The 25,536-nt window shown below is 39.9% G+C and overlaps 1 protein-coding gene across 1 annotated transcript in view; it reads left to right on the top strand.

Moving 5' to 3' along the window:
- Positions 1–4,615: 4,615 nt before the first annotated feature.
- Positions 4,616–25,536, top strand: part of SCN9A (sodium voltage-gated channel alpha subunit 9) — a 166,683-nt gene continuing 145,762 nt past the window's right edge. Inside the window, 1 exon segment of the mRNA XM_070357851.1 lies at positions 4,616–4,857. The gene's annotated coding sequence lies outside the window, so the exon portion shown is untranslated.

The following is a 25,536-nucleotide window of genomic DNA, read 5'->3' as shown; positions in this document are numbered from 1 at the left end:
TTGCACGGAGTAGGACACGACTGAAGCGACTTAGCAGCAGCAGCAGCAGCAGCAGGGCATACAAAGCACACATAAATGTGGAATATAATGTACTAATCTGTTAATTCCATCATCTATATCATTTCTGAGTCTGTTCCTGTTAATTTACTTTTCTGCCAGTTATGGTTCATATTTTCCTTCTTCTTTGCAAGTGTGGTAATTTTTTTAAAATGGATGCCAATCAGTGATAATTTTACGTTGTTAGGTCCTTCAGAAAGTGTTGAATTTTATTCTGGTTAGCATTTTAGCAAGTTGAAACCAGTTGGATTCTTTCAAATCTTGCTTTTAAGCTTTGTTGGTGTAAATCTGGAGCAACTTTAAAACTAATTTAGCCCCACTACTAAGACAATGAATACTCTTCTAAGAATTCTACCAGTATCTCACATGTTACAAGGTCTTTACATGTTCACTGCAGGAATGCAAATTATTTCTAGCCCTGGTACAAAGGCCAAGACCATATCAAATTAGATCAGCAAACATTCTGAAGCTGATACATTTTAGGAAACTACTTTTCTCCTGCTGTTTCATTATGCATAATTTTATATGCATATGCATAAATAATCTTTATTACTCCAGATTATGTCTAAAATCTTCTTTGCATATTGTGTAGGTCTGTGCTCAGTTGCTAAGCTGTGTCAGACTCTTTGCCACCTCGTGGACTGTAGCCTGCCAGGCTCCTTTGTCTATAGGATTTTCCAGGCAAGAATACTGGAGTGAGTTGCCATTTCCTCCTCCAGGGTATATTCCCTACCCAGGAATTGAACATACATCTCCTGGTTGGCAGGTTTCCCCAGTGGTAAAGAATCTGCATGCAATGCAGGAAACGCTGCTTGGATTCCTGGGCCAGAAAGATCCCCTGGCCAAGGGCATGGCAATCCACTCCAGTATTCTTGCCTGGAGAATCCCATGGACAGAGAGAACCTGGTAGGCTACAGTCCATAGTGTCGCAAAGTCAGACACCACTGAAGTGAATAAGCATGCATGCACGCACTCCTGCTTGACAAATGTATTTTTTATCACTGAGCCACCTGGGAAGCCCTTGCATATTGCATCATGTTTCTAGACCTTTGTAATTTTACTTTGAAACTACTTTTGAATGCTACTTTTTAGCTACGTATACAGAAAGACTTGTAGCTGTAGGCTCCCATTTTCACAACATTGTAATTGTCTTATCTCAAATTAGAGTATTGTCATTAGCTGCTGCTGCTGCTAAGTTGCTTCAGTCGTGTCCGACTCTGTGCGACCCCATAGACGACAGCCCACCAGGCTCCCCCGTCCCTGGGATTCTCCAGGCAAGAACACTGGAGTGGATTGCCATTTCCTTCTCCAATGCATGACAGTGAAAAGTGAAAGTGAAGTCGCTCAGTCGTGTCCGACTCCTAGCAACCCCATGGACTGCAGCCTACCAGGCTCCTCCGTCCACAGGATTTGCCGGGCAAGAGTACTGGAGTAGGGTGCCATCGCCTTCTCCATTGTCATTAGCACATACTAGTAAAGAAATATATTTCTAATCCTATTTAATGAGAAAAAGCAAAGTCTGCCAGTACTACATTGCTTAGTTTATTGTCTCACATTGCTGCCTATTTCTTCTCCAGAAACTTCTATAGTTTTGAAAATTGGAGTGGCAATTGTGAAAAAAACAAATGTGTAGATTTCCACGTTGTGTGTGTGTGGTAATTTGCTTCAGTCATGTCCGACTCTTTGCAACCCTATGGACTGTAGCCTGCCAGGCTCCTCTGTCCATGGGGATTCCCCAGGCAAGAATACTGGAGTGGGTTGCCATGCCCTCCTCCAGGGGATCTTCCCAACCCAGTGACTGAACCCATTTCTCCTGTGGCAGATCCTTTACCGCTGAACCACCCAGGCAGCCCAAAGTAAAACAATTCTTTTCTTTTGCTTTGGTTTTGAATAATAATATTAGTAATTTCAAAATACAAACATCTCTACTTTTTTCTACCCAAATTATAGAAGATCAATTGTGAATAGTTCAAGAATTAATTGGTTGTTGGCTGGTTCAACCAGGTTCTTCTCTGCCTCCTGTAATTCAAGACTACCTTTTAAACTTTTCAATGGCATTATCTAGTTATATCTATATATAACACCATCACTGGGTACTTGGTGAATTCTTAGGGGCATTTAATGTAATACTGAATAGGAGACTCAGATGATCTTTTTTCTGAATTTAGACAGAGACAAAAATATAATAAATAATCCCAGCACTGCCAGAAGAGCAATAAAAACACAAGCAGCATGGACTAAAGGCAGAGATTACAAAAAGCTTGTGAGACTGAAAATGGTACATGAACTAAATAGATGGATGGTAACCAAATAGTTGGGAGATGAAACAGAATTAGAAAAAGAATGAATAATACACACCATACTTTGCAAATAAATTCACAGGCAAAATCTCACCAGGGACCCCTCATACAAATCAAGGAAGTTTATTTTTTAAGACTCCCAATGAGAACACAGGTATAGTGAAGGGACTCCTACAGTGGCAAAGCGTGGTATACACTCATTATCAAAGCATGGTGTATATTATTTTCTTAGTGGCAGGGGGATGGAGATACTAAATCCCTTTCCTACCACACAGGTGGGGAGAACGTTTTTTTGCCATGAAGAAAAACAGCTACACTTCATCAAACCAGTGGATCACCCAGCCTAGTACCTCATCACTATCCCAAGAGATGTTTTCTGGACAGTGTTACCTGACATTAACCACCAAAAGTGACTCTAATTTCCTATATGGTGCCATCATTTATCAGTTCATCTTGTCCCTGTCTTGATTTTACATCACCTCTAGGAAATACAAATCTAATAAACACATTCTATACTTTATAGCATGGTACTTTGATTTGTTCTTGATTGCTTCTTTAAGGCTTTGAGTGTTACGGAATTTGATCAAAATTCCTCTTAATCATATTAATAAATTTAATCATCTCATAGGCATTGATCATTATTTCTTTGTCTTAATCAGCTAGAGTCTTTATGTTGTAATTTACATCTTCTTGAGGAAAAAAATAACATGAGGTTGAAAGTCTCTGGGTTCTAATTATTCTGAATATCATATGGATTATTCCCTAATGAAACCCAGATTAGGTGTCAGGGAACTATAGAGAAATGGTTGGTTGAGCTAATTTTACATAGCAGTGCATCAGACAATTTAGTTGAAGGGGGACTTCAAGGTGGTAAGAAAAGACAGTGACTTTACCGCATCTAGTCAAAAAGGCTGTCACTCCTACTACAGTTAATTCTTTTTCCTCTATCTGCAAATAATGAAGGAAGAGAAAGTGACTTGGTCACGAAGTGGCATTGAGAATTAGCCCCAAGTGACCGAGTGTACTCTTCAGCTGAGAGCCTCAGAAACTTGACAGCTAAGGTCCAAAGGGCAAATCTCAGAAGCTCAGTAAGCCGCCCAGAAAAGTTAATCCTGGGGCTTGAAATTCTGTGTGTTTACCACTAGGTTATCATCTCCATATTAGAAGGTATGGAAGTAAATTACACTAAAGCTGCAAACGCCCATCATTCATATTTATATAGCAAGGTGATCTATCTCTTTTTTAAGGCCGGGATCCACTTTGCCACAACGTCATAAATCCTTCCATTTTCCTCCTTGGTGGAAATTTCCCGTTTCTCTTTGAGAAAGATAATTCGATTTTGTTTGCATCATTCTTCCTCCCAACAGGCTGTTGTAGAAAACGCGCGCGCACACACATGCAACCGCACACAATGATTTATAAAGATTTCTTTTCACAATCGCTCCTATCCAGCTCCGAAAGTCAGAACCTATATGACTGATGGCCTATCCAGATGAGCGGGTCCCAGGTGGGGGAAAGGCAACCTCTGCGTCAAGTCTCCCTCTCCACCCAGGGAGACCTGAGCTCCTCACTCCACCTTTGAAAGGAAATGCATTCTTTGCTTGCCTGGAAGTCTCGGTAGCCTGATCGATCTATCATAAAAAAGGAAAGAAAAACCGCAGCCTCGAAACAGGTCTTGCGCGCCACCATCCCCCCCAACAGACACCGTGGGGAAACTCCCAGGGAGGGAACGGATTCCCAGCATTGAATCCCCGGAGCTCAGGGCCCAGGAGGGACTGGCGGGGTCACTGCCATCGGTCCCCACCTCCTCTGCCCGTGGTTCTTTCTCTCGCTCCGCGTCAAGTGGCTTCTCGGAAACGTTAGCCGATTCAGCAAAGCAGGAAGAGTGGAAAGGGTGATGGGGGCGGAGTGAAATAAGGGAAGGACTCTTCTGGCAGCTGGAGGAACACACACACACACACACACACGCACACATTCACATACTAACGCCCCATCCAATGGGGTAGGTGAGGGTGCGCAGTCTTGCGATCCCCTCCTCTGCTCTCTTCTGGAGCACAATGGAGAGCCTGTGGCATCTCCAACCCGGAGGTCGGGGCTAGGTCCCCGCCCAGCGCCCCCAGCAGGAGTGGAGGGCTGCGCGGAGCTAGGGTGGGGCAAGGGCGGGGAGCGAGGAGGGGCCGGAGAGCCGGGGCGGGGCCGCCGCCTTTCTGGGCGCGCCCGGGAAGGAGGGGCGCAGTGGCCCGGCTGGCCCTCGCCCGCGTTCACCAGGCGAGTGTCTGGTTTCCAATTCCGCGGGCTCCGGAATTGGGGTTGGGCTAGCTTGGGTGCCAGCGGCGGGTAGTGGCAGGCGCCGGCCGAGCAACAGGAGCTCAGAGAAAGAGGCAGCGGCAGCAGTGGACAGGACGCCGGAGGAGAGGAAGGGTCCCTGAAGCCCGCGCCCTCCCCGGGGCCAGACTCTGCGGGCACACTGGGTGGGCATGATCGGCGAACACGGTGGCAAGTAAGTGCCTTTTCTCTTGCTCCTCTGGTGTGGCGGGGACGGAGGCCGCCAGTCAGTCTCTCGCCAGTGCTCTGCTCAACCGCCACACCCACCTGTGTCCGTTTTCGCGTCTCTCGGGTTTTGGCCACCTGGAAGTAGAGCGGGGAGAAGTTAGGCGAGGAGGTGCCAGCGACTGGACAAAGGGGAGCTGGAAAGGCAGCTGTTTCCCTTGCAAGGTCGGTGTTTTGCCAGTTTTGACGGTGTGGGTATGCTGCCAGATCCTGAAAATGTGGCTGTACCGAATGGCTACTGTTATTTCTTTTCTGTCTACGGTAGCTGAGTCGTCGGATGGGTTTCGGTTTCAGGGTTAGGTCGTATTCTTTAGGAGCAAAAAACATGTGTTCTGTATCCCATTTGCAAAGGTGAGCGTGCAGAACCCGCAGAGCTGACACTACCTGTAGGGTGGCAAGGATGCGCCGCACCCCTTCTGAGCACACAAACAGAGATGATTGACGGGAGGGTTAGCCTTATTTCTCGGCCCAGTTTATTTTCTTTTCAAACGAATGTGCATTTTGTTAGTGAAATTCAGATGGATTTCAGAATCATTTTAACTTTTTATCGACTTCAGCTGAAACTATCATTTAGTTTTTAGAAGAAAATAGTTGTTTTCGTTACTTCTTTTAAATACAAAAGCTTAAAACGAGATTAACAAACTAGAAACTTCAGTGCCAACTTTGGTGATTATAGCAAAGATTTCTCATTATTGTAGTGTTTATATCAGCAGCGTTTGAAATTATTTATTTTAGTGTTTTTTTTATTATTACAGTAGCAGCGTTCGAAGTAATTTATATCTGCTCTGAAGGTAAGAGCAATTTTTATGTGAGAGAAGCTTAAGGGAAAGTTTTAAACAGCTCACTTCAATAAGATAAATACCAGATCAACATAGGCTTTTAAAAGGATGATGGATTTTCATCTGTTGTTGTGAAGTCAGTGTTAAAAGGTTCAAGTTTTTTCAGAGACACAATTAATGTTCTTGTCTATTTCTCCTGATTCTACATGGGCAGGAGAAAGGTACTGTCCTTTCTTTCTTTCTCTTGGTGATTTAAAATATATGTTCATGATTTTTGCTTTAATATCAATAAGACTTATCTCTATATAATCTGCAAACCAAGTCCAATTATTCAATAGCCCATTTTATTGAAGTCTTCAAATTATTTTCCATCATTTAAAAAATATAAACTAGAATTCACTTTTTTAAGAAACTAAGTTGTTAATCTTTATTTATTTAATCTTTGTTTAACATTTTAACAAATGTTGTTAATTATTGGAAAGCTTGTCTTATTTGAGTTCTATATATGGGATAATCATGATTGCTAGAACAGCTTATTCACAATAAAATGCTCGACAAAATATGGCATATGATATAATGAAGGATGTGCCCTGTATTAAGCAACTGACAATAGCTTAAGATAAGTTTTGTATTTGTAGATGTTTTAAGTACCTGTCTATTTAGAGGTCCCCTTTTGAAGGTGAACCATTGTGAAATGGAGGGACATGGTGACATATTCTTATAGAAGCCAGGGGTATGGTGTGCCATGATTCCTGTGGTACAGGTTAGGGCTTCCAGGGCACCTGATGCTTCTATGAAAGAAAGATGAGTCAGGTTTGTCTCTCTGCCAAGAGCATCCTCCTGCCTCTGTGTCTCCTAGGACCAGGAGCTAATCATGGGAGCCCTCCTGTGGCAGTGCTTCTGTGTTTTTGCTACCTGTTGCTGAGGAGACTTTTGGCAGCAAAGAAAAAGTAAGAAATTCAGAGGTGGAATCTGTGGGATCCTATTCACCCTATTTAATGTGACGGACCAACTTTCTCTGTGGCAAGGAAAAAAATAGAATCTTGTGTGTTTCATGAATAATAAAAATATTTATCTAATATCTATGCCTATTAGATATGTGAAAGAGTGTGAAGTACTGGGAAGAATTATATGCTATTTTTTCTAACCTTGTAAAGGAACTTAAAGTTTAGAGCTATGAATGAGTCATTCTGAATGTCATAATGGTAACAATTTATGATTTTCCCTAAAACTCTCTCAGGTCCTTTTCCCCAGTCTTTGTCATCTGAATTAATGGTTCCACCTTTCACCAAGTATTTACTGCCTTCTCTCCCTCCTCATAGCATTTCATCCCTAACCAGTCCATATTTCGATCTCTCAATCCTGTCTCCCAAATGCATCTCTATTCAATTATACTTCTCTGCTGTACCTCTTCCACCCTGTTTTCTTTATCTACCCTGCCACCAGATTCGTGGCATCATTATAATTTTAATGGATTCATGCTGCAGGCTTGATGCAGCCTCTCTGCTTCCATAGTTTGCTCCCTTGTAATTACCTCTCCAAGAAAGCAACACCATTGTGTCTCCCCTTAAGAACATTCAGTGGGTCATAACTACATAGAAAAAAGGAATAAGTGCAGAAACACAAAAACGGATTATCAACACATTCCTTCTGTTAGCATCCAGCTCACTGTCTAATCTGGCCCTCCGCTACAGCCTCTCTGAGCGCATCGCCCACTCATTTATATGCTCCAGCCACCCTGGTCTTTTAGTACCTGAAACCCAAGAAGCAGTTTCACTCCCTAAGGCCTTTTCAAATGTTCCCAGTGCCTGGACTGTTCCTTCCTCTATTTAAATGCCTCTCTTGTTTGCAGACTTAAAACCTCAGCTCAAAGGTCTCTCCTTCACAGAGATCATTCTTGATCTCCTTGTCAAAAGTAGACTGTTACACATTTGTTTCTGTCTTGGTACCTTGTCTGTTTCCCCCATAATGATTATTACAGCATGCAGGTATTTTGTAGATCTGTATATTTTGTGGTTTTGTGTACTGGATGCTCCAAACAAACAGACACCATGTCTTTCTTGCTGACCCTGCTTCCAGAGTCGTACCTGCAGTGGGGAAGTAGGGGGTTCCTAGATATTTATGAACAAAGATAAGACTTATTTCACCATAGAGTGCACTAACCCTGTAAACTTAAGCATTTGAGGATTCCAATTCTTTCTTTGTTGAGCATCTGGTAAGTTTACAATGCAGAACTATGATTCTGAAGAGGTAAAATTTAAATATCTTGAGATCTCTCAGCAGTATAGGCTTTAAGGTATTCAAAGGGAAGTAGATTATAACACACTCTAAAAAGGCAGTAACCACAACTGGATTAAAATGTATTTTAAAGAAACATTGGAGTGCATAATCCAATGACTTTATGACTTTAGTGCAAGTGACTCATAATATACAATGATGACCTTATTAGGTTTAAACCTACATCTTTCACCAGGATTTGAGGGTCGCTTTGTAATCACTAAATTTAAAATCTTGTTTCATAATAAATGAGAACATTGGGCTCAGTGGATGGAAGTATAATCAAATGAAGTGGAGGTCATGGATTGGTGCCCACATGATCCAAATTTGTGTTTACTCCAGACTCAAGGGGCAAATTATCTCACAAATCCAAAATATTCAGTAGGAAAACTCAGAGAGACACTGTGGGCTAACCCAGGAAGATCCATCACTATTTTGGGGATAGGAGACAGGGCTTCAAAAATGCTTGTTGGTTAATGATAGCATTGTATTTATACTGCAGTTTATGCACACACACACACACACACGCTTGTGTATGCCCACACTTTGTGTGGCAATAAGCCCCTTCTTTTTTTGAGCCTATACTTAATGATATTAAATGAAAAATAAGTTTTTATAGTAACATTTGGTTGAAAATGTAGCTTTCAATTAAGCACTTGGCTTTGATTAGTGATATTTTTTGTCTTGCAAGTGACCAAACATTTGTTTGTTTGTTTTTGGTAAAGAATTGGGCAGTCGTGTTTCTTCTTGAAGGACTGCACTACTTCATGAATTGTCACTAGGGATTTTGTTAAATTTGCCCTTATAGTGGTACAGTGGGGTTGTTGTAATGTATTGGAGTGCATCTGTGTACTCATTGAAGTTAGGCTTCCATTTTACATATCCTCCATTAACTAATTCATTCCCACATATAGTTATTAGGCTTCCTTCTTTGGAACTGTGTAGGATTAGGTTACTATTTAGTATGGCAAGGTCATAATGAAATGGATATCCTAAGATTGTATGAAAATGATTTGCTTATGAGAATTTATAAGAGCACATTCAAAAAAGGTGGGTAGATTACTTTTGTGGAATATGAGAGAACAGTTGATGCCTTGCCATCCTGCAGAATGAAATTTCTTCATCAAAGGTTTAATTTGCTTTTCCTTCTCTGTGTAGCTAGCAGCCAGTGGCTTTAGGCAACAGGCTAACATAAGGAAAACATAGGAAACTTAGGAAAACATAAGCCTTGGGCACCTAAAAGTAGAATGAAGTTTGGAGGAATGAAACCCTTGAGTGGTGAGGGAAAATGCCAGACCATGAAAGAGGGGAAGGAGGAGGGAATGTCTCAAGGAGTGCCAATAAATATCATCTGCCACAAACAAATTTGAGTAAATATTATATGGAGAACTGAATTATTCTCTAACTTTTTAGTCTCACTGAGAAAGTCATTCTCTTTTCATTTCTCTTTAAAATAACTGTGTTTTAAGTGAAAAGACATTCTGTCGTTGTGGCTTTTTAATATAGGAAATAGCTTTGGATTTTTAGAATAATATAACCTGGAGCTAAAAGCCATATATTACTGTTAAATTATACCATTACTTTAATTGTAATTTCATGGCTATTCGTTTTATAATTTCCTTTTGTTGTGTCAGGTGTTTGAGAGACTGCCATTATTGATCACAACTTTCTTTAAAACGTCTCTTTGGATTTTTTACAAAGCTGTCTGAATCATTTATCAACATCTGATAAAATTTTAATTGCACCTACGATTGTTCACTTAGAAATTGTTCACTCTTAAAGAGAGTGAGTACATTTACATTATCATTAACTTACCATCCCTCCCCTGAAATGAATGTCTTTTTCTTTCCCTTTCTCTCTTACATCTCATCTTCTAAACAGTAATACAAATTTCGCTCCACTGCTCGGTCAAAGTATTTATACAAATAATTGGAAAATTGAGCCTCTAAAGAAGAATTAATAAGATTAGATAGATGTATTAAAATACAAAGACATTTCTATACAGGTGGTTAATGAAATCTTCTTTGTGTTATATGCCAAACCAAACTTCTTGTGTCACCTGATTTTTTTTTTAAATTGGGGCAATTTCACGATATGTAGTGTCTGCCAACTGTATCAGTCATTCAATGTAATTAAAAATGTTAACTTCTTCAGGGCCTGTGATTTACAAGTTCAAAAAAGAAGCAAATAGAAGTAAATCGGAGAAGGCAATGGCACCCCACTCCAGTACTCTTGCCTGGAGAATCCCATGGATGGAGGAGCCTGGCAGGTTGCAGTCCATGGGGTCGCTAAAAGTCGGATATGACTGAGCGACTTCACTTTCACTTTTCACTTTCATGCATTGGAGAAGGAAATGGCAACCCACTCCAGTGTTCTTGCCTGGAGAATCCCAGGGACAGGGAAGCCTGGTGGGCTGCCGTCTATGGGGTCGCACAGAGTTGGACACAATTGAAGCGACTTAGCAGTAGCAACAGTAGAAGTAAATAGTACATATTCATATTGATACATAAAAATATAACGTGGGAAAATAAGAGAAATGTTGTTTGATAATAAAATATCTCCTTATGTATGACTTAAATTCCACTGAATGTTCATTCTTTCAAGTCCAATGGAACTGCTTCCTTTAGGGCTTTTTTTTTTTTTTTTAATTAAAAAAATTTTTTTTTAAATTTTATTTTATTTTTAAACTTTACATAATTGTATTAGTTTTGCCAAATATCAAAATGAATCCACCACAGGTATACATGTGTTCCCCATCCTGAACCCTCCTCCCTCCTCCCTCCCCATACCATCCCTCTGGGTCGTCCCAGTGCACTAGCCCCAAGCATCCAGTATCGTGCATCGAACCTGGACTGGCATCTCATTTCATACATGATATTTTACATGTTTCAATGCCATTCTCCCAAATCTTCCCACCCTCTCCCTCTCTCATAGAGTCCATAAGACTGTTCTTTGAGTAAGGATAATTTGCTAACTATACATATGTTTTAAATGGAATAAGTAAAATATTTTATTGGTAAATTATGATTTTGCTTTCTCTGGGTGATGGTATAGAGTTAATATTGCTTATAGGTAAATTTTATGGGCCCAATATTTATAGGTAATCCTTTCATGGAACAAATTTTACAAAGTTGAAATGACCTCCCTCCTCCAATGTAATACATATATTCTTGTTATCCTGGAAAAATTAGGGTAATTCAAGTAGGGAGAAAAGAAATGTCATCATCAGGGGTCAACTGGAAACATTTCAGTTCAGTTCAGTCACTCAGTCATGTCCTACTCTTTGCAATCCCATGGACTGCAGCATGCCAGGCCTCCTTGTCCATCACCAACTCCCGGAGTTTACTCAAATTCATGTCCATTGAGTCGGTGATGCCATCCAACCATCTCATCCTCTGTAGTCCCCTTCTCCTCCTGCCTTCAGTCTTTCCCAGCATCAGGGTCTTTTCCAGTGAGTCAGTTCTTCACATCAGGTGGCCAAAGTATTGGAGTTTCAGCTTCAGCATCAGTCCTTCCAATGAATATTCAGCTTCTTACAATCCTGTGAGATCATCTGACAGACTTTCAGGAATGAATGCTTGTGGAATAATGGCTATGCAAAGAATTTCTTTTGAAAATTCATATTGTCTCTCCTGTAATTCAGAATCTTTGTAAAATACTCTATAATGTGTTGAAAACACAGAGGAATAAATTTGTATTTACATTACTGTAGTGAAAGAATTGTTTTCTAGATATTTCCTTTGCGGAACATATGATCTTAGTCAAATGCTGAAAAGTGAAAGTGTTAGTCTCTCAGTCATGTCCAACTCTTTGCAACCCCATGGACTATCGCCCACCAAGCTCCTCTGTCCATGGGATTCTCCTGTCAAGAATACTGGAGTGGGTAGCCATTCCCTTCTCCTGGGGATCTTCTTGACCCAGGGATCAAACCCAGGTCTCCAGCATTGCGGGCAGATTCTTCACTGTCTGAGCCACCAGGTAAGCCCTAGTCAAATGTTTTCGCTTCTCAGATCAAATTTGTTATAAAATTGGTAGTGTCTATTTCTCAGGGTGGCTGTACAAATTAGGTTAAACTATATATATTATCAACAGCATTTTAGTGTCTCACATTTTAGGGAGGTGTTCAGTAATGTTGGCTAGACATTTGGTAACAGTATATTATAGTCAAAATTTACCCATTATATTTTGAATACAAATGGTGCAACATCTAAAGTTTAATCCTGTTTCAGTGAATACTAACAATACACTTTATCCTGACTTTTTCATGATAGTATAGTTATACATCTCAAACACAGGACCACTGCATTTATAACACTTGCCAGTAAAGTTTTCAGCTATAAGCTATTTCACATAGTTTATATGAAGTATGTAAGAACTTCTCAGTAGGAATACATGAGAGAGGCATTCAAAGATCAAGAATTTAACCATCCAGTTACACTTTATTTATGACTTTCAACCTGATCCATCAGAATTCTGCATTAATAGAGAGCAGGTCTGTGGAGGTGACCTGTCAGATGTCCTATTAGTGACCTTACAACAAATACTATCTACTTTGATAGGAATTAAAAAAAAAGCATACATGAAATTTCTCACTTATGTATGAATTCAGACTTACTCTACTAATTCAATCATCAGGAGTATAACTTTGCATTTATAAATCAGTGAATAAAATGTGTGAACTTGAGGGAAATACTTGCCAGTTACATCCATTCTCTTACTTTATTCCGCTAGTGATACACGAACAAAAATCCACGTCTTGTAAAGCAAATCATCAAATTAAGAACGATAATTAGTTTTTTAGTCATTTTCTTTAGGCAATCATAAATTTTGCTCAGATACATAGAATAATAAGAGGTGGGCTAGAGCAGTATCATGAAGACATAAAATAAGCATATAATGGATACATTACCATAAGGGAAAATTATAGATAGCACAATTTACATCTTGTTAAAATTACTGATTGCTCCTTGGAAGAAAAGCTAAGACAAACCTAGACAGCATATTAAAAAGTAGAGAAATCACTTTGCAGACAAAAGTCAGTATAGTCAAAGTGATGGTTTTTACAGTAGTCATGTACAGATGTGAGAGTTGGACCATAAAGAAGGCTGAGCGCCGAAGAACTGATGCTTTCAAACTGTGGTGCTGAAGACTCTTGAGAGTCCCTTGGACAACGAGGAGATCAGTCAGTCTGAAAGAAAATCCACCCTGCATATTCATTGGAAAGACTGATGCTGAAGCTGAAGCTCCAATACTTTGGCCACCTAATGGAAAGAGCCAACTCACTGGAAAAGACCCCGATGCTGGGAAAGATTGAGGGCAAGAGGAGATGGGGATGGCAGAGAATGAGATGATTAGATAACATCACTGACTCAATAGACATGATTTCAGCAAACTCCGGGAGATAGTGAAGGACAGGGAAGCCTGGTGTGCTGCAGTTCATAGGGCTGCAAAGAATTGGACAGGACTTAGTGGCTGAACAACAGCAATATTACTGATAATAACATTAATTTAACAGCTTTATGTGTGAGGGTATCCTTTTACACTGAGCAGTACATTAAGGGATTTGCTAATGCTCTTTTTAAATCCCCACGATCACCCTCTGAGGTGAGAAAACACTAAGGCTCAGAAGTTAGCTAACCTTCCCAGAGACTCACTATGATTATGAAACTTGAGTAACATATATATTCCTTTTAATGAAAGCAAAATCTTATTTATCCCAAGATTAAGCTTACAAATATCCCACAGAGATATACCTGATTACTGTGTATTCTACAAACGCTTTTTTATAAGGGAGCTGAAATAATCTACATTTGCAATTAAACATACCAAACAGTGTAATTATAATATTAGAGAATAAGAAGAAGAAAGGTTGAAGCTTATTTAAATGTTCATCTTGAATATTGATCTTGGGGAGTGCATTTGTATTAAACTGAAATTGAGATGTAGGTAGGAGTTTGAAGACATTATATTATTATGAAATGCATCTATACATTTGAAGTGTTTCTGAGGTTGTTTTAGACATTGAGTAGCTTTGCTTTCTTGATCTAGGGGTATCACTATATTATTCTGACTTGCTGCTGCTAAGTCACATCAGTCGTGTCCGACTCTGTGCGACCCCATAGACGGCAGCCCACCAGGCTCCCCCGTCCCTGGGATTCTCCAGGCAAGAACACTGGAGTGGGTTGCCATTTCCTTCTCCAATGCATGAAAGTGAAAAGTGAAAGTAAAGTCGCTCAGTCGTGTCCGACTCTTAGCGACCCCATGGACTGCAGCCCATCAGGCTCCTCCGTCCATAGAATTTTCCAGGCAAGAGTACTGGAGTGGGGTGCCATTGCCTTCTCCGATTCTGACTTGACTTGGCCATAATTAGAATATTTTGCATATTATGAGTTTCTCGTACTCATACTCAAGGAAAGGAGACTTTTCCAAGGTGGGCAAAAGTTGAAAGAAGGATGATAGTGTCATTGAAAAGGGTATGTGTGTGAAATGTCTGGGGCAGATTTAGTCAGCTATGAGCTATGAAATGGAGTAGAAACAGGGAGTGGAGTATATCTATGAGATCCTGGGTGTTAGAGGGTGGAGGAGAGATTGCCAAGTGATCTTGTGCAGGGTAAGAAAAGAAGAAGACAGTATTCATCTAAAGTGTTTTTATGTTCTAAAGCTTAGTATTTATTGTCACACAATCAATTATTTATGTCAATTACAGTGATTCTTTAACATCAGTGCTGCTGCTGCTAAGTCGCTTCAGTCATGTCTGACTCTGTGCGATCCCATAGATGGCAGTCCATCAGGCTCCACCATCCCTGGGATTCTCCAGGCAAGAACACATCAGTAATTCAGGGTTAAATAAGGGTTTTAAAACATTTGGGGAAAAATAATTTATTTTATGTGACACATAATTTTCTAAGACAGATGATTTTCTATCAGTATCTGTTATCTACTTAGATACTGTCCTTTGGGTGGTATATAAAAAAAACGAGAAAATGGACCCCTGAGTTCTATGATATATCTCAGTCTGTTCTAGTGATTGTGCCTTGTCAGCTTATCCACTAGACTGTTAAAGTTTTAATAGCAGAGACCATAACTTGTTCATATTGGCATTTCTGCATGGTGCCATTTACACAGTCATTCTTAATACATATCTCATCAATAAAAACAGATTTCATCAATACTTATTACACAACCATGTCCTTGACTTTAATTAAAAATAGCTTTTTCATTGAAATGGAACAATTTCTAAGAATATAGGAGGAAGTTAAGAATTTAATAATTTATACTTCTCTCATGTAGCTTTTTACCATCACAAGGTAAATTCACGTTTTTTATTTCTTACTTAGGGAAGGGACAGCATTCCTGCTTTTTTTCTTATTTTCTGCTCCAGTATGGGTTCATCAGTTGTAGATGACAATATTTAGCCTTCTTTGCCTTGAAGAGCTGAAATATTTTGACATGTATGCAAGTTGATGCTTTAAAAAGGCTGAAGCCCAAATCCTTTTCTAAAAGTGAAGGATTTCTGTTGAAGGATTCACATAAGAGATGAATCAGTAACCAGATAGTAAAAATAAAAAGTTCAAAGTAAAATTTTCAACTGACTTGTGTGGAGGTGATGATCAATCATTCAGCCCTATCTGGCTGGCCTCCAGAATGTGTAGGTTAGGCGTTCGTATCCAAGGTGGTATCAGTGCCCTTGAGGTTTGTGGGGAGGGAAGACCTGGCAGAGGTCCCAAGGGCAGTGGTAAAGGGATGCAGAGTTGCCCCAGGTCCATTCCTGGAACTCTCAGCCTCACTATTCTCAGCATTTGTACATTTTCTTAAATTTAATGGTATTTCCTTCTTTCCTTCCCTCTTCCTTTGTTCACTCGCTTCAGCAACTATCTGTTGAGTAGGTATTCAGGGTACTACCATAGACACTGTACACGCAGCATTGAACAAAACATGGCAGTTTCCTGCTAGTTTTGAGACTGATAATGAATAAGTAAACAAATGGTTATCACTTCCTGACCTTACACTGTATACTGTGAGAAGAAAATAAAAAAAGCAGGACAGAACCCATATAGGAAAGTAGGCATTGTTTATTAAGAGTGGCTTTCGTCTTTTAGGGGTGGGTGCTATTTGAGCAGAGACCTGAAAGAGATAAGGAAGTGTGGAAGCCAGCTAAGTGACAGGAAATTTATTCCAGTCACAAGAAGCAGTGATCTCCATAGCCCTAAGGTTTATCTGATGTGTTTACTGAACAGCAAGGAAATCAGTGTGACTGAAGTACAGAGAGCAGAGTTGAAAATGGTAGAAGAAGGCCTTTTCTTAATTTGGAAAAGATTACTAAGTCTGCCTGGAGGCCTCTGTGATAAACCAACATTACAGTGGGACCAACGTCATAGCAAGGGACAAACTTTGGGAGGGGTGAAGTGTGCATGTTTTAAAAACTGGATCCCATTCTTAACGTGAGTACCACACAACCCAAATTAATGATTGAGAAACTCTTAATTTCCTTACAAATTTATCTTTTAGTCATTTTTTTGATGATTTATATGAAAAGGTCATATTATTTTACCAACTGCAATAGATTAGATTCTTGGTAGCCATTTGAAGAAAGAGGTAACATAGAGTTTACAGTTGAGAGTATCTAAATATTTAAATTCTGAAAATTAATATGTGGTGAAAGTACAGTAGGAGTTTGTATATTTTGATTACTTTGTATATCATGCAAATTATTTCTCATGAAATAATGATATTGCATATATGTAATTGAGTCCTGTAACTTCTTGGCCTTTTTGCTAAGATCAAGTTTATAAAGGAGTCCTGCCTGGCAAAATAGATAGCAGGAAAGCACATCTGAATCCCATCAACTTAGACCCAATGCTAACTGCTGTGCCTTTGGTATCTCCTGACTCTCTTCTTTACAGTTGTCAGCAAATTTTTGCAAATTAAAAAATAAAAAAATTTTTGTGGTAAAATATACATAGCATAAAATTTACCATTTTAACCATTGTTAAGTGTTTAATTCAGGAGCATTAAGTACATTCACACTGTTTGCAACCATCACCACCATCCATTTCCAGAACTTTTTCATCATTCCATACTGAAACTCTGTACCCATTAAACAATAATTCCTCATGCTTTCTGCTCCCCCCAGACCCTGGTAACGACCATTCTACTGTCTTTCTTTATGAATTTGCCTATTCTAGATACCTTATGTAAGTGAAGATATACATTTGCCTTTTTTTGTCTGGCTTATTTCACTTCACATAATATTCTTAAGGCTCATTAATGTTACAACATGTATCAGAATTCCTTTCTTTTTAAGGATACGTAGTAGTTCATTGACTGGAGAATCCCCATGGTCAGAGGAGACTGGCACGCTACAGTCCATGGGGTTGCAAAGAGTTGGACATGACCGAGCTACTAAGCACAGCACAGTAGCCCCTTGTGTGTATATACCACACTTTATCCATTCCTCCACTGATGGATGTTTAGGTTGCATCTGTGTTTTGGCTATTATACATAATGCTCTGATGAACATTGTTGTACAAATAGCTCATTGAGTTCCTGCTTTTAATTCTTTTGGATGTATAAAAGAAGTGGAATTGCTGCTGCTGCTAAGTCACTTCAGTCGTGTCCAACTCTGCTGGATCATAGGATAATTCTATAATTAATTTTTGAAGAACTGCCATACCCCTTTCCACCATGACTGTACTATTTTATATTGCCACCAGCAATGTACAATGGTTCCAATTTCTCTACATCCTCATTAACATTTACTTTCTCTCTTTTTAAATAATGGTCATCCTACTGGGTGTGAGGTTGGGTTTCCCAATGGTTTTGATTTGCATTTCCTAATGATTAGTGAAATTTGTTTTTTCATATGTATATTGACCATTTGTACATTTTCTTTGAAAAAATGTCTATTCAAGTCCTTTGGTCATTTTAGAATAGAGCTGTTTGTTTTTGTTGTTGAGTTTAAGAGTTATTTATATGTTGTGGATATTGCTCCCTTATCACACACATGATTTGCAAATGTTTTGTCTGTTCCCGGGTTGTCATTTTACTCTCCAATAATGTCTCCTGACACACAAGTTTTAATTTTTATGAAATCAAATTTATCTTTTTCTTCTGCTACCTGTACTTTAGGTACTACATACAAGAAATCATTGCCAAATCCAATGTCTTAAAGATTTACCGTGTTTTCTTATTTTTATAATATTAGCTCTTATGTTTAGGTCTGTGATCCATTGTTGATTTTTTTTTCCATTCCTGTAGATGTTACAGAGTTTTAGAGTCTCCCACTTCCCTTTACCCATCATTCCCAGTGGTTTGTTCTTTAGTGCAGTATTCCTTACTCTGAACATTTTCCTTTCAATAATGTCCATTGCATTTTTTCTTGTATGGCAAGATTAAAATGCTTAAATTATTGAAAAAGTATAGTAGTGATATAGAGGGATGCCTGGTACAGAAAGAATATTACATATTCACATTCTCCTAGTCTCTAATTGGGTTCTTTCATCCTTTAGACAAATATTATTAAAATTATTTTGTAGTTTAAGAATTATGATTCCTTTCTAACTAATTAATAGATTCAAGAACTCTTTCTATTCTCATTGTAGATATCAGTTCAGTTCAGTTCAGCTGCTCAGTCATGTCCAACTCTTTGGGACCCTATGGACTGCAGCATGCCATGCTTCCCTGTTCACCACCAAATCCCAGAGCCTACTCAAATTCATGTCCATTGAGTCAGTGATGCCATCCAACCACTTCATCCTCTGTTATTCCCTTCTCCTGCCCTCAGTCTTTCCCAGCATCAGAGTCTTTTCCAATGAATCAGTTCTTCACATCAGGTGGCCAAAGTATTGGAGTTTCAGCTTCAGCATCAGTCCTTCCAATGAACATTCAGGACTGATTTCCTTTAGGATAGATTGATTGTATCTCCTGGCAATTCAAGGGACTCTGAAGAGTCTTCTCCAATACCACAGTTCACAGTTCAAAAGCATCAATTCCTTGGCACTCAGTTTTATGTAGAGTCCAACTCTTACATCCATACCTGACTACTGGAAAAACCATAACTTTGACTATATGGAATTTTGTTGCCAAAGTAATGCATTTGCTTTTTAATATGCTGTCTAGGTTGGTCATAGCTTTTCTTCCAAGGAGCAAGCATCTTTAATTTCATGGCTGCAGTCACCATCTGCAGTGATTTGGGAGCCCAAGAAAATTAAGTCTGTCACTGTTTCCATTGTTTCCCCATCTGTTTGCCATCAAGTGATGGGACTGGATACCAGGATCTTAGTCTTCTGAGTGTTGAGTTTCAAGCCAACTTTTTCACTCTCCTCTTTCACATTCATCAAGAGGCTCTTTAGTTCTTCTTCACTTTCTGTCATAAGGGTGGTGTCATCTGTATATGTGAGGTTACTGATATTTCTCCCAGTAATCTTGATTCCTGCTTGAGCTTCATCCAGCCCAGCATTTCACATGATGTACTCTGCATATAAGTTAAATAAGCAGGGTGACAGTATACAGCCTTGACATTTTCCAATTTGGAACCAGTCTGTTGTTCCATATCCAGTTCTAACTGTTGCTTCTTGACCTGCATACAGATTTCTCAGGAGGCACGTCAGATGGTCTAGTATTTCCATCTCTTTGAAGATTTTCCACAGTTTCTTGTGATCCATACAGTCAAAGGCTTTGGCATAGTCAATAAAGCAGAAATAGATGTTTTTCTGGAACTCTCTTGCTTTTTGATGATCCAGTGGATATTGGCAATGTGATCTCTGGTTCCTATGCCTTTTCTAAACCCAGCTTGAACATCTGGAAGTTCATGGTTCATGTACTGTTGAAGTCTGGCTTGGAGAATTTTCAGCATTACCTTGCTAACATGTGAGATGAATGCAATTGTATAGTAGTTTGAACATTCTTTGGCATTGGAATGAAAACTGACCTTTTCCAGTCCTGTGGTCACTGCTGAATTTTCCAAATATGCTGGCATATTGAGTGCAGCACTTTAACAATATCTTTTTTTGAATTTGAAATAGCTCAACTTGAATTCCATCACCTCCACTAGCTTTGTTCTTAGTGGTGCTTCCTAAGGCCCACTTGACTTCACATTCCAGGATGTCTGGTTCTAGGTGAGAGATCATACCATCATGGTTATCTGGGTCATGAAGATCTTTTTTGTATAGTTCTTCTGTGTATTGTTGCCTCCTCTTCTTAGTATCTTCTGCTTCTGTTAGGTCCATACCATTTCTGTCCTTTATTGTGCCCATCTTTCCATGAAATGCTCCCTTGGTATCTCAAATTTTTGAAGAGATCTGTAGTCTTTCCCATTCTGTTGTTTTCCTCTATTTCTTTGCACTGATTGCTGAGGAAGGCTTTCTTATCTCTCCTTGCTATTCTTTGGAACTCTGCATTCAAATGGGTATACTTTTCCTTTTCTCCTTTGCCTTTCGTTTCTCTTCTTTTCTCAGCTATTTGTAACGCCTCCTCAGACAACCATTTTGCCTTTTTGCATTTCTTTTTATTGGGCATGGTCTTGATCCCTGCCTCATGTACGAGTTCACGAGCCTCCGTCCATAGTTCTTCAGGCACTCTATCAGATCTAATCCCTTGAATCTATTTCACACTTCCACTGTATAATCATAAGGGATTTGACTTAGGTCATACCTGAATGGTCTAGTGGTTTTGCCTACTTTCTTCAATTTCAGTCTGATTTTGGCAATAAGGAGTTCATGATCTGAGCTACAATCAGCTCCCAATCTTGTTTTTGCTGACTCTTTAGAGCTTCTCCGTCTTTGGCTGCAAAGAATATAATCAGTCTGATTGCAGTGTTGACCATCTCGTGATTGGCCATATGTCGAGTCTTCGTTTGTGTTGTTGGAAGAGGATATTTGCTGTGACCAGTGTGTTCTCTTGGCAAAAGTCTGTTAGCCTTTGCCCTGCTTCTTTTTGTACTCCAAGGCCAAATTTGTCTTGGAGTTATTCCAGGTATCTCTTGACTTCCTACTTTTTCTTTCCAGTCCCCTATAATGAAAAGGACATATTTTTTGGGTGTTAGTTCTAAAAGGTCTTGTAGGTCTTCACAGAAACGTTCAACTTCAGCTTGTTCAGCATTACTGTTCAGGACATAGACTTGGATTACTGTATTATTGAACGGTTTGACTTGGAAATGAACAGCAATCATTCTGTCATTTTTGAGGTTGCATCCAAGTACTGCATTTTGGACTCTTTTGTTGACTATGAGGGCTACTCCATTTCTTCTAAGGGATTCTTGCCCACAGTCGTAGATATAATGCTCATCTGAGTTAAATTCACCCATTCCATTCCATTTTAGTTCACTCATTCCTAAAATCTCAATGTTCACTCTTCCTGTTTGACCACTTCCAATTTGCCTTGATTCACACACCTAACATTCCAGGTTCCTATGCAATATTGTTCTTTACAACATCGGAATTTACTTCCATCAGCAGTCACATCCACAACTGGGTGTTGTTTTTACTTTGGCTCAGTCTCCTCAGTCTTTCTGGAGTTATTTCTCCACTCTTCTCTAGTAGTATATTGGGCACCTACCTACCTGGGGAGTTCATCTTTCAGTGTCCTATCTTTTTTCCTTTTCATACTGTTCATGGGGTTCTCAAGGCAAGAATACTGAAGTGGTTTGCCCTTTGTTCTCCAGTGGACCACATTTTGTCGGAATACTTCTCCATGACCCGTCGGTCTTGGGTGGCCCTACACGGCATGGCTCATAGTTTCATTGAGTTAGACAAGGCTGTGGTTCATGGGATCATTTTGATTAGTTTTCTGTGATTGTGGTTTTCATTCTGTTGGCCCTGTTATGGATAAGGGTAAGAGGCTTATGGAAGCTTCCTGATGGGAGAGGCTAACTGAGGGGGAAACTGAGTCTTGTTCTGATGGGCAGGGCTATGCTCACTTCACTTCAGTCATTCAGTCATGTCTGACTCTTTGCGGACCCATGGACTGCAGCATGCCAAGCTTCCCTGTCCATCACCAACTCCCAGAGCTTACTCAAATGAAACGTATATCACATCAGTGATGTAATCCAACCATTTCATCCTCTGTTGTCCCCTTTCTTCTCCCACCTTCAATCTTTCCCAGCATCAGGGTCTTTTCTAATGAGTCAGCTCTTCGCATCAGGTGGCCAAAGTATTGGAGTTTCAGCTTCAGCATTAGTCCTTCCAATGAATATTCAAGACTAATTTCCCTCAGGATTGACTGGTTGTATCTCTGTGCAGTCCAAGGGACTCTCAAGAGTCTTCTCCAACACCACAGTTCAAAAGCATCAATTCCTTGGCACTCAGTTTTCTGTAGAGTCCAACTCTCACATCCATACATGACCACTGGAAAAACCATAGCCTTGACTAGACAGACCTTTGTTGGCAAGTAATGTCTCTGCTTTTTAATATGCTGTCTAGGTTGATCATAGCTTTTCTTCCAAGGAGCAAGCATCTTTTAATTTCATGGCTGCACTCACCATCTGCAGCAATTTTGGAGCCCGAGAAAATTAAGTCTGTCACTGTTTCCATTGTTTGCCATGAAGTGATAGGACTGGATGCCATGGATTTCTGAATGTTGCATTTTAAACCAACTTTTTCACTCTCCTCTTCCACTTTCATCACAAGACTCTTTAGTTCTTCTTCACTTTCTGCCATAAGGGTGGTGTCATCTGCATATCTGAGGTTACTTATATTTCTCCTGGCAATCTTGATTCCTGCTTGAGCTTCATTCCGCCCAGCATTTTGCATGATACTCTGCATATAGGTTAAGTAAGCAGGGTGACAATATACAGCCTTGACGTACTCCTTTCCAGATTTGGAACCAGTCTGTTGTTCCATGTCTAGTTCTAACTGTTGCTTCTTGACCTGCATACAGATTTCTCAGGAGGCAGGTCAGGTGGTCTGGTATTCCCATCTCTTTAAGAATTTTGCACAATTTGTTGTGATCCACACAGTCAAAGACTTTTGGCATAGTCAGCAGAAGTAGATGTTTTTCTGATGATCCAACTGATGTTGGCAATCTTATCTCTGATTCCTCTGACTTTTCTAAATCCAACTTGAACATCTGGAAGTTCACAGTTTATAAGTATTGTTGAAGGCTGGCTTGGAGAATTTTGAGCATAACTTTGCTAGCGTGTGAGATGAGTGCAATTGTGCAGTAGTTTGAACATGGCTTGGCATTGCCTTTCTTTGGGATTGGAATGAAAACTGGCTTTTTTTAGTCCTTTGGCCACTGCTGAGTTTTCCAAATTTGATTACATATTGAGTGCATGCTCAGTAAATCTTTAATGCAATTTTCTGTTGATGGGCAAGCCTGTGTTCCCTCCCTGTTGTTTGACCTCAGGCCAAACTATGGTGGAGGCAATGAAGATAATGGTGACCTCCTTCAAAAGGTCCCATGCATGCACTGCTGCACTGAGTGCCCCTGACCCTGCAGCAGGCCACCACCAACCCACGCCTCTGCCAGAGACTCCTGGACACTCACAGGCAAGTCTGGGTCAGTCTTTTTTGGGGTCATTGCTCCTTTCTTCTGGGTGCTAGTGTGTACATGGTTTTGTTTGTGCCCTCCAAGGGTCAGTTTCCCCAGTCCTGTGTAAGTTCTGGTGGCTCTATGGTGGGATTAATGGTGATCTCCTCCAAGAGGGCTTATGCCATACCCAGGTCTGCTGTACCCAGAGCCCTTCCTTCTGGGCAGGCCACTGCTGACCCGTACTTCTGCAGGAGACATCAAACACAGATCTGGCTCAGTCTCCGTGGGTTCTCTGGGTTCTGGTGCACACAAAGATTGTTTGCACCATCTGAGTGTCTCAGCCTGGTTTGGGTTTTGATTCTAAACATGATTTCACCCCCCTACTGTCTTACTGGGCTTCTCTTTTGCCCTGGGACGTGGGGTATCTTTTTTGGTGGGATCCAACATTCTCCCATCGACTGTTGTTTAGCAGCAAGTTGTAATTTTGGAGTTCTTGCAGGAGAAGATGAGTGCCCGTCCTTCTACTCCAACATCTTCCTCTGCCACCAGACTCCTCTATCCATAGGGATTTTCCAGGCAAGAATACTGGAGTTGGTTGCCATGCTCTCCTCCAGGGGATCTTCCCAAACCAGGGATCGAACCTAGGTGTTCTGCATTGCAGGTGGATTCTTTACTGTCTGAGCCACCAGGTTACTCTGTGGCCAGTATGCAATCTGGAATTTTCTCCACTATTCTAAGCCTGTTTGCATTTATAAGACTCTAAAATTCTGTCTAAAAATGGTAGAATATAAGAAATACCATCATATTTTAATTCACTCTCTTTGGAAACAGTCATACTATTCATCTTCTGACTATCTTTTAAACAACTGTCTCAAAAAAGAGTACATTTTAAGTGCTGTTATGTGGATTCCATCCTATTCCCAGATTAAGGTCAGGGCTACTGAATGCCTTGCCATAATGATAGCCTCTAGTTCCAAGAGGGAGTAGAGAAGTAGGGAGTATAGGAAGTTTCTCTGTGATGAGCATAGTAGTTTGATGGACATTTAGTTTGCAAAGGATTTGTAAATCCATGTTATTTATTCAGTGGTTCTTTACCATCCCTAATGAACTTCCAGTAAATAAGTTGTTTGTTTAGAATCTTAAAACCTTCTCTTCCTGCATTATGCATCCTAAAATAAAATACACCAAAAGCCTTATAAGTCGACGACAACTTTTCTTGATAATGCCTGCAAATATTCCAAAGAATCTCTTGGCGTGTGTACTGCTTAATTCACTTGTTCTGATATTGAACTAAAGGGCTTTGAGTCTATTGACCATTCCTGGTCTGCAAGGAATATTTCATCAGCAGCTGTCACTACTTAGATTTTACCTTGAATGAGTGTCTAGTCTTCTCATGCTTTAGCTTTAAGTTCTGGAGCATCCACTACTAATAAAGAATAATCCTCTGACCCCGTATGAGAAATTTTTCCCTTTTTGTTTTTTTGTAAATAATGTGTCTCTGTATCATGCAGACTGTTGCCTACCCTCAGCGTTTTTAACCCATTGCACGATCCTGCTCAGTCCTAAAGAAGCATTTCTACTGTCTGTTGATTAATCTTCTATGAAGTCACCACATTCCTTATTTTCATATACTTTAAATTATTTTATTATTTCCATTTGGATTTCATCAAATTCCAATTTTGGGTTGTCAGATATTTTAAATTCTCAGTATATTTTCATTTAACAAGCCTGATTGATTTACTAGTTTTTATCACGTCTGAAAAGCAATGCACATATTCTACATACACTCCATAAACTGAGCCTTAGGTTGGGCGGGGACCAGATGACGACTGTGTGATAGATATTGTCATCTGTTGATAGAAAGCGGTGTCATTTTGGTTTTACAATGATCATAGTTCAGTTTTAATCTTTAAAATATCCTGAAAGTAGAGACTCACAGACATAGAGAACAAATTTATGGTTACCAGCGGGGAAGAGGAGAGGAGGGGTATTTAGGGACTTTGGGACTGACATGTACACACTGCTAAATTTAAAATGGATAACCAACAAGGACCCACTGTATAGCACAGAGAACTCTGCTCAATGTTATGTAACAAGCTAAATGG

Source organism: Bos mutus, chromosome 2, assembly GCF_027580195.1.
Source record: "Bos mutus isolate GX-2022 chromosome 2, NWIPB_WYAK_1.1, whole genome shotgun sequence".
NCBI classification, from domain to species: Eukaryota; Metazoa; Chordata; class Mammalia; order Artiodactyla; family Bovidae; genus Bos; species Bos mutus.
This window is presented reverse-complemented; position numbering and strand designations above follow the sequence as displayed.